The sequence below is a fragment of the Lampetra fluviatilis genome, unplaced genomic scaffold (genome assembly GCF_964198595.1).
Source record: "Lampetra fluviatilis unplaced genomic scaffold, kcLamFluv1.1 SCAFFOLD_627, whole genome shotgun sequence".
In the NCBI taxonomy this organism is placed as follows: Eukaryota; Metazoa; Chordata; class Hyperoartia; order Petromyzontiformes; family Petromyzontidae; genus Lampetra; species Lampetra fluviatilis.
This window is the reverse complement of record NW_027621012.1, coordinates 1,286-10,000: the sequence shown is the minus strand read 5'-3', so window position 1 is coordinate 10,000 and position 8,715 is coordinate 1,286.

Genomic DNA, 8,715 nt, shown 5'->3' with positions numbered 1-8,715 from the left:
TGTACAAATTTTGACTTTTTTGAGTGCACGTGCCAATCTGCTGGAAAAGCCTGTGGAAGTTTCACGGCGTTCGTACGATATTTGGCGACGCAAAAATGAGCGATTTCCCAGCTCGATGGAATTCGGCGCGACAGAAACGATGCCCCGTAACGCACATGAGAGCAATCCGGGCCAATTTCTCCCGTTTGATGGGGTCTATGTGTAAAAATTTTGACTTTTTTGAGTGCAGGTGCAAATCTGCTGGAAAAGCCTGTGGAAGTTTCACGGCGTTCGTACGATATTTGGCGACGCAAAAATGAGCGATTTCCAAGCTCGATGGAATTCGGAGCGAGAGAAACGATGCCCCGTAACGCACATGAGAGCAATCCGGGCCAATTTCTCCCGTTTGATGGGGTCTATGTGTAAAAATTTTGACTTTTTTGAGTGCACGTGCAAATCTGCTGAAAAAGCCTGTGGAAGTTTCACGGCGTTCGTACGATATTTGGCGACGCAAAAATGAGCGATTTCCCAGCTCGAGAGAATTCGGCGCGAGAGAAACGATGCCCCGTAACGCACATGAGAGCAATCCGGGCCAATTTCTCCCGTTTGATGGGGTCTATGTGTAAAAATTTTGACTTTTTTGAGTGCACGTGCAAATCTGCTGGAAAAGCCTGTGGAAGTTTCACGGCGTTCGTACGATATTTGGCGACGCAAAAATGAGCGATTTCCCAGCTCGATGGAATTCGGCGCGAGAGAAACGATGCCCCGTAACGCACATGAGAGCAATCCCGGCCAATTTCTCCCGTTTGATGGGGTCTATGTGTAAAAATTTTGACTTTTTTGAGTGCACGTGCAAATCTGCTGAAAAAGCCTGTGGAAGTTTCACGGCGTTCGTACGATATTTGGCGACGCAAAAATGAGCGATTTCCCAGCTCGATGGAATTCGGAGCGAGAGAAACGATGCCCCGTAACGCACATGAGAGCAATCCCGGCCAATTTCTCCCGTTTGATGGGGTCTATGTGTACAAATTTTGACTTTTTTGAGTGCACGTGCAAATCTGCTGAAAAAGCCTGTGGAAGTTTCACGGCGTTCGTACGATATTTGGCGACGCAAAAATGAGCGATTTCCCAGCTCGAGAGAATTCGGCGCGAGAGAAACGATGCCCCGTAACGCACATGAGAGCAATCCGGGCCAATTTCTCCCGTTTGATGGGGTCTATGTGTAAAAATTTTGACTTTTTTGAGTGCAGGTGCAAATCTGCTGGAAAAGCCTGTGGAAGTTTCACGGCGTTCGTACGATATTTGGCGACGCAAAAATGAGCGATTTCCAAGCTCGATGGAATTCGGAGCGAGAGAAACGATGCCCCGTAACGCACATGAGAGCAATCCGGGCCAATTTCTCCCGTTTGATGGGGTCTATGTGTAAAAATTTTGACTTTTTTGAGTGCACGTGCAAATCTGCTGAAAAAGCCTGTGGAAGTTTCACGGCGTTCGTACGATATTTGGCGACGCAAAAATGAGCGATTTCCCAGCTCGATGGAATTCGGCGCGAGAGAAACGATGCCCCGTAACGCACATGAGAGCAATCCCGGCCAATTTCTCCCGTTTGATGGGGTCTATGTGTAAAAATTTTGACTTTTTTGAGTGCACGTGCAAATCTGCTGAAAAAGCCTGTGGAAGTTTCACGGCGTTCGTACGATATTTGGCGACGCAAAAATGAGCGATTTCCCAGCTCGATGGAATTCGGCGCGAGAGAAACGATGCCCCGTAACGCACATGAGAGCAATCCCGGCCAATTTCTCCCGTTTGATGGGGTCTATGTGTACAAATTTTGACTTTTTTGAGTGCACGTGCAAATCTGCTGAAAAAGCCTGTGGAAGTTTCACGGCGTTCGTACGATATTTGGCGACGCAAAAATGAGCGATTTCCCAGCTCGATGGAATTCGGAGCGAGAGAAACGATGCCCCGTAACGCACATGAGAGCAATCCCGGCCAATTTCTCCCGTTTGATGGGGTCTATGTGTACAAATTTTGACTTTTTTGAGTGCACGTGCCAATCTGCTGGAAAAGCCTGTGGAAGTTTCACGGCGTTCGTACGATATTTGGCGACGCAAAAATGAGCGATTTCCCAGCTCGATGGAATTCGGCGCGACAGAAACGATGCCCCGTAACGCACATGAGAGCAATCCGGGCCAATTTCTCCCGTTTGATGGGGTCTATGTGTAAAAATTTTGACTTTTTTGAGTGCAGGTGCAAATCTGCTGGAAAAGCCTGTGGAAGTTTCACGGCGTTCGTACGATATTTGGCGACGCAAAAATGAGCGATTTCCAAGCTCGATGGAATTCGGAGCGAGAGAAACGATGCCCCGTAACGCACATGAGAGCAATCCGGGCCAATTTCTCCCGTTTGATGGGGTCTATGTGTAAAAATTTTGACTTTTTTGAGTGCAGGTGCAAATCTGCTGAAAAAGCCTGTGGAAGTTTCACGGCGTTCGTACGATATTTGGCGACGCAAAAATGAGCGATTTCCCAGCTCGAGAGAATTCGGCGCGAGAGAAACGATGCCCCGTAACGCACATGAGAGCAATCCGGGCCAATTTCTCCCGTTTGATGGGGTCTATGTGTAAAAATTTTGACTTTTTTGAGTGCACGTGCAAATCTGCTGGAAAAGCCTGTGGAAGTTTCACGGCGTTCGTACGATATTTGGCGACGCAAAAATGAGCGATTTCCCAGCTCGATGGAATTCGGCGCGAGAGAAACGATGCCCCGTAACGCACATGAGAGCAATCCCGGCCAATTTCTCCCGTTTGATGGGGTCTATGTGTAAAAATTTTGACTTTTTTGAGTGCACGTGCAAATCTGCTGAAAAAGCCTGTGGAAGTTTCACGGCGTTCGTACGATATTTGGCGACGCAAAAATGAGCGATTTCCCAGCTCGATGGAATTCGGAGCGAGAGAAACGATGCCCCGTAACGCACATGAGAGCAATCCCGGCCAATTTCTCCCGTTTGATGGGGTCTATGTGTACAAATTTTGACTTTTTTGAGTGCAGGTGCAAATCTGCTGAAAAAGCCTGTGGAAGTTTCACGGCGTTCGTACGATATTTGGCGACGCAAAAATGAGCGATTTCCCAGCTCGATGGAATTCGGCGCGACAGAAACGATGCCCCGTAACGCACATGAGAGCAATCCGGGCCAATTTCTCCCGTTTGATGGGGTCTATGTGTAAAAATTTTGACTTTTTTGAGTGCAGGTGCAAATCTGCTGGAAAAGCCTGTGGAAGTTTCACGGCGTTCGTACGATATTTGGCGACGCAAAAATGAGCGATTTCCAAGCTCGATGGAATTCGGAGCGAGAGAAACGATGCCCCGTAACGCACATGAGAGCAATCCGGGCCAATTTCTCCCGTTTGATGGGGTCTATGTGTAAAAATTTTGACTTTTTTGAGTGCAGGTGCAAATCTGCTGAAAAAGCCTGTGGAAGTTTCACGGCGTTCGTACGATATTTGGCGACGCAAAAATGAGCGATTTCCCAGCTCGAGAGAATTCGGCGCGAGAGAAACGATGCCCCGTAACGCACATGAGAGCAATCCGGGCCAATTTCTCCCGTTTGATGGGGTCTATGTGTAAAAATTTTGACTTTTTTGAGTGCACGTGCAAATCTGCTGGAAAAGCCTGTGGAAGTTTCACGGCGTTCGTACGATATTTGGCGACGCAAAAATGAGCGATTTCCCAGCTCGATGGAATTCGGCGCGAGAGAAACGATGCCCCGTAACGCACATGAGAGCAATCCCGGCCAATTTCTCCCGTTTGATGGGGTCTATGTGTAAAAATTTTGACTTTTTTGAGTGCACGTGCAAATCTGCTGAAAAAGCCTGTGGAAGTTTCACGGCGTTCGTACGATATTTGGCGACGCAAAAATGAGCGATTTCCCAGCTCGATGGAATTCGGAGCGAGAGAAACGATGCCCCGTAACGCACATGAGAGCAATCCCGGCCAATTTCTCCCGTTTGATGGGGTCTATGTGTACAAATTTTGACTTTTTTGAGTGCAGGTGCAAATCTGCTGAAAAAGCCTGTGGAAGTTTCACGGCGTTCGTACGATATTTGGCGACGCAAAAATGAGCGATTTCCCAGCTCGAGAGAATTCGGCGCGAGAGAAACGATGCCCCGTAACGCACATGAGAGCAATCCGGGCCAATTTCTCCCGTTTGATGGGGTCTATGTGTAAAAATTTTGACTTTTTTGAGTGCAGGTGCAAATCTGCTGGAAAAGCCTGTGGAAGTTTCACGGCGTTCGTACGATATTTGGCGACGCAAAAATGAGCGATTTCCAAGCTCGATGGAATTCGGAGCGAGAGAAACGATGCCCCGTAACGCACATGAGAGCAATCCGGGCCAATTTCTCCCGTTTGATGGGGTCTATGTGTAAAAATTTTGACTTTTTTGAGTGCACGTGCAAATCTGCTGAAAAAGCCTGTGGAAGTTTCACGGCGTTCGTACGATATTTGGCGACGCAAAAATGAGCGATTTCCCAGCTCGATGGAATTCGGCGCGAGAGAAACGATGCCCCGTAACGCACATGAGAGCAATCCCGGCCAATTTCTCCCGTTTGATGGGGTCTATGTGTAAAAATTTTGACTTTTTTGAGTGCACGTGCAAATCTGCTGAAAAAGCCTGTGGAAGTTTCACGGCGTTCGTACGATATTTGGCGACGCAAAAATGAGCGATTTCCCAGCTCGATGGAATTCGGAGCGAGAGAAACGATGCCCCGTAACGCACATGAGAGCAATCCCGGCCAATTTCTCCCGTTTGATGGGGTCTATGTGTACAAATTTTGACTTTTTTGAGTGCACGTGCCAATCTGCTGGAAAAGCCTGTGGAAGTTTCACGGCGTTCGTACGATATTTGGCGACGCAAAAATGAGCGATTTCCCAGCTCGATGGAATTCGGCGCGACAGAAACGATGCCCCGTAACGCACATGAGAGCAATCCGGGCCAATTTCTCCCGTTTGATGGGGTCTATGTGTAAAAATTTTGACTTTTTTGAGTGCAGGTGCAAATCTGCTGGAAAAGCCTGTGGAAGTTTCACGGCGTTCGTACGATATTTGGCGACGCAAAAATGAGCGATTTCCAAGCTCGATGGAATTCGGAGCGAGAGAAACGATGCCCCGTAACGCACATGAGAGCAATCCCGGCCAATTTCTCCCGTTTGATGGGGTCTATGTGTACAAATTTTGACTTTTTTGAGTGCACGTGCAAATCTGCTGAAAAAGCCTGTGGAAGTTTCACGGCGTTCGTACGATATTTGGCGACGCAAAAATGAGCGATTTCCCAGCTCGATGGAATTCGGAGCGAGAGAAACGATGCCCCGTAACGCACATGAGAGCAATCCCGGCCAATTTCTCCCGTTTGATGGGGTCTATGTGTAAAAATTTTGACTTTTTTGAGTGCAGGTGCAAATCTGCTGGAAAAGCCTGTGGAAGTTTCACGGCGTTCGTACGATATTTGGCGACGCAAAAATGAGCGATTTCCAAGCTCGATGGAATTCGGAGCGAGAGAAACGATGCCCCGTAACGCACATGAGAGCAATCCGGGCCAATTTCTCCCGTTTGATGGGGTCTATGTGTAAAAATTTTGACTTTTTTGAGTGCAGGTGCAAATCTGCTGAAAAAGCCTGTGGAAGTTTCACGGCGTTCGTACGATATTTGGCGACGCAAAAATGAGCGATTTCCCAGCTCGAGAGAATTCGGCGCGAGAGAAACGATGCCCCGTAACGCACATGAGAGCAATCCGGGCCAATTTCTCCCGTTTGATGGGGTCTATGTGTAAAAATTTTGACTTTTTTGAGTGCACGTGCAAATCTGCTGGAAAAGCCTGTGGAAGTTTCACGGCGTTCGTACGATATTTGGCGACGCAAAAATGAGCGATTTCCCAGCTCGATGGAATTCGGCGCGAGAGAAACGATGCCCCGTAACGCACATGAGAGCAATCCCGGCCAATTTCTCCCGTTTGATGGGGTCTATGTGTAAAAATTTTGACTTTTTTGAGTGCACGTGCAAATCTGCTGAAAAAGCCTGTGGAAGTTTCACGGCGTTCGTACGATATTTGGCGACGCAAAAATGAGCGATTTCCCAGCTCGATGGAATTCGGAGCGAGAGAAACGATGCCCCGTAACGCACATGAGAGCAATCCCGGCCAATTTCTCCCGTTTGATGGGGTCTATGTGTACAAATTTTGACTTTTTTGAGTGCACGTGCAAATCTGCTGAAAAAGCCTGTGGAAGTTTCACGGCGTTCGTACGATATTTGGCGACGCAAAAATGAGCGATTTCCCAGCTCGATGGAATTCGGCGCGAGAGAAACGATGCCCCGTAACGCACATGAGAGCAATCCCGGCCAATTTCTCCCGTTTGATGGGGTCTATGTGTAAAAATTTTGACTTTTTTGAGTGCACGTGCAAATCTGCTGAAAAAGCCTGTGGAAGTTTCACGGCGTTCGTACGATATTTGGCGACGCAAAAATGAGCGATTTCCCAGCTCGATGGAATTCGGCGCGACAGAAACGATGCCCCGTAACGCACATGAGAGCAATCCGGGCCAATTTCTCCCGTTTGATGGGGTCTATGTGTAAAAATTTTGACTTTTTTGAGTGCACGTGCAAATCTGCTGAAAAAGCCTGTGGAAGTTTCACGGCGTTCGTACGATATTTGGCGACGCAAAAATGAGCGATTTCCCAGCTCGAGAGAATTCGGCGCGAGAGAAACGATGCCCCGTAACGCACATGAGAGCAATCCGGGCCAATTTCTCCCGTTTGATGGGGTCTATGTGTACAAATTTTGACTTTTTTGAGTGCACGTGCAAATCTGCTGAAAAAGCCTGTGGAAGTTTCACGGCGTTCGTACGATATTTGGCGACGCAAAAATGAGCGATTTCCCAGCTCGATGGAATTCGGCGCGACAGAAACGATGCCCCGTAACGCACATGAGAGCAATCCGGGCCAATTTCTCCCGTTTGATGGGGTCTATGTGTAAAAATTTTGACTTTTTTGAGTGCACGTGCAAATCTGCTGAAAAAGCCTGTGGAAGTTTCACGGCGTTCGTACGATATTTGGCGACGCAAAAATGAGCGATTTCCCAGCTCGAGAGAATTCGGCGCGAGAGAAACGATGCCCCGTAACGCACATGAGAGCAATCCGGGCCAATTTCTCCCGTTTGATGGGGTCTATGTGTAAAAATTTTGACTTTTTTGAGTGCAGGTGCAAATCTGCTGAAAAAGCCTGTGGAAGTTTCACGGCGTTCGTACGATATTTGGCGACGCAAAAATGAGCGATTTCCCAGCTCGATGGAATTCGGCGCGAGAGAAACGATGCCCCGTAACGCACATGAGAGCAATCCGGGCCAATTTCTCCCGTTTGATGGGGTCTATGTGTAAAAATTTTGACTTTTTTGAGTGCACGTGCAAATCTGCTGAAAAAGCCTGTGGAAGTTTCACGGCGTTCGTACGATATTTGGCGACGCAAAAATGAGCGATTTCCCAGCTCGAGAGAATTCGGCGCGAGAGAAACGATGCCCCGTAACGCACATGAGAGCAATCCGGGCCAATTTCTCCCGTTTGATGGGGTCTATGTGTAAAAATTTTGACTTTTTTGAGTGCAGGTGCAAATCTGCTGGAAAAGCCTGTGGAAGTTTCATCCGACGAAAAAAGCACGTTCTCGAGAAAGCAGGAGAGCTAAGTCATTCACAAATTAGCTGGATTTGGCTTGTGGTTCGTTTCCCAAGTAACAGAGCGGCATCAACCTTTAAGTGCACGCCAGTACATCCCCGTGGGATACAGGGGGTCTCGGCGGACTTTGCTCGGGGGAAAAACGTCGAGGTGAGCCGCCTGGCCATGCTGTTCATGGGTCTCTCCTTTTTAAGTTTCGCCTGCCAATTTATTTTCTCTAGCGGTTTTATACACTAGCACTCGATGTTTTGGGAAAGGAATACAATTGTTCAAAAAACGTCTTCGCAATTCATGTCGTTAGATTGCTAATGAAAATTCGTAAAAAAACGTACACGCCATACATGTTCTTTGCTTCCCTCTCGATACAAGTGAAGGGGAAAAACAGCCTTAACGGTTGCTAAAAAAATCGCCCTTTACATATACATGGGTCGTCTTCCCCTCTCGACAACGGAGACAAGTAACCCACGCCAGGCACTGTCAGTAACTGCCATAGATCTGCTTTAAAATGCCCATTCGTCTTGCGTCGCTCACGTTCCCGGAGCTTTGGGTAATGTCTGAGGCCTATCCCCGCTAATTTCTACCGTTTGTCGGTAGCTGTCTGTAAAAATATAGCATACACCAAAACGAGAAAATATTTCCATCGCACCTGCACAAGTGTATGGACAATGGCAATCTTCATGCGATGCATAAGTGGTGTGTGTCAGCAGGTTTTGTTTCCCAAGTTTTCCGTGAATGAGCGAGTATCTTGAGCTGTGTGACTCAGCCCGAGGGAGCCTCTTCTCCTCCAGAGTGTGTGGGGAAGGCTGTCCCCTTGGGTTGGTGCTGCACGGGTTCGCTGCGCTGTTTGGTCTTGTGCCAAGGAAGGCTGCCAACTGTGCAAGAATTTTAGGGTTGGTTTCAATTGCCGTTGCCGGTCCATAGAGTAGCGAGCATTGTAAGGCCGCTCTAGAGGTTTGCAGGCATGTGGGGTCGACCCCTGCTCCTTCCCTCCCCACCCCACGTAGGGTGTGTGTGGTGCG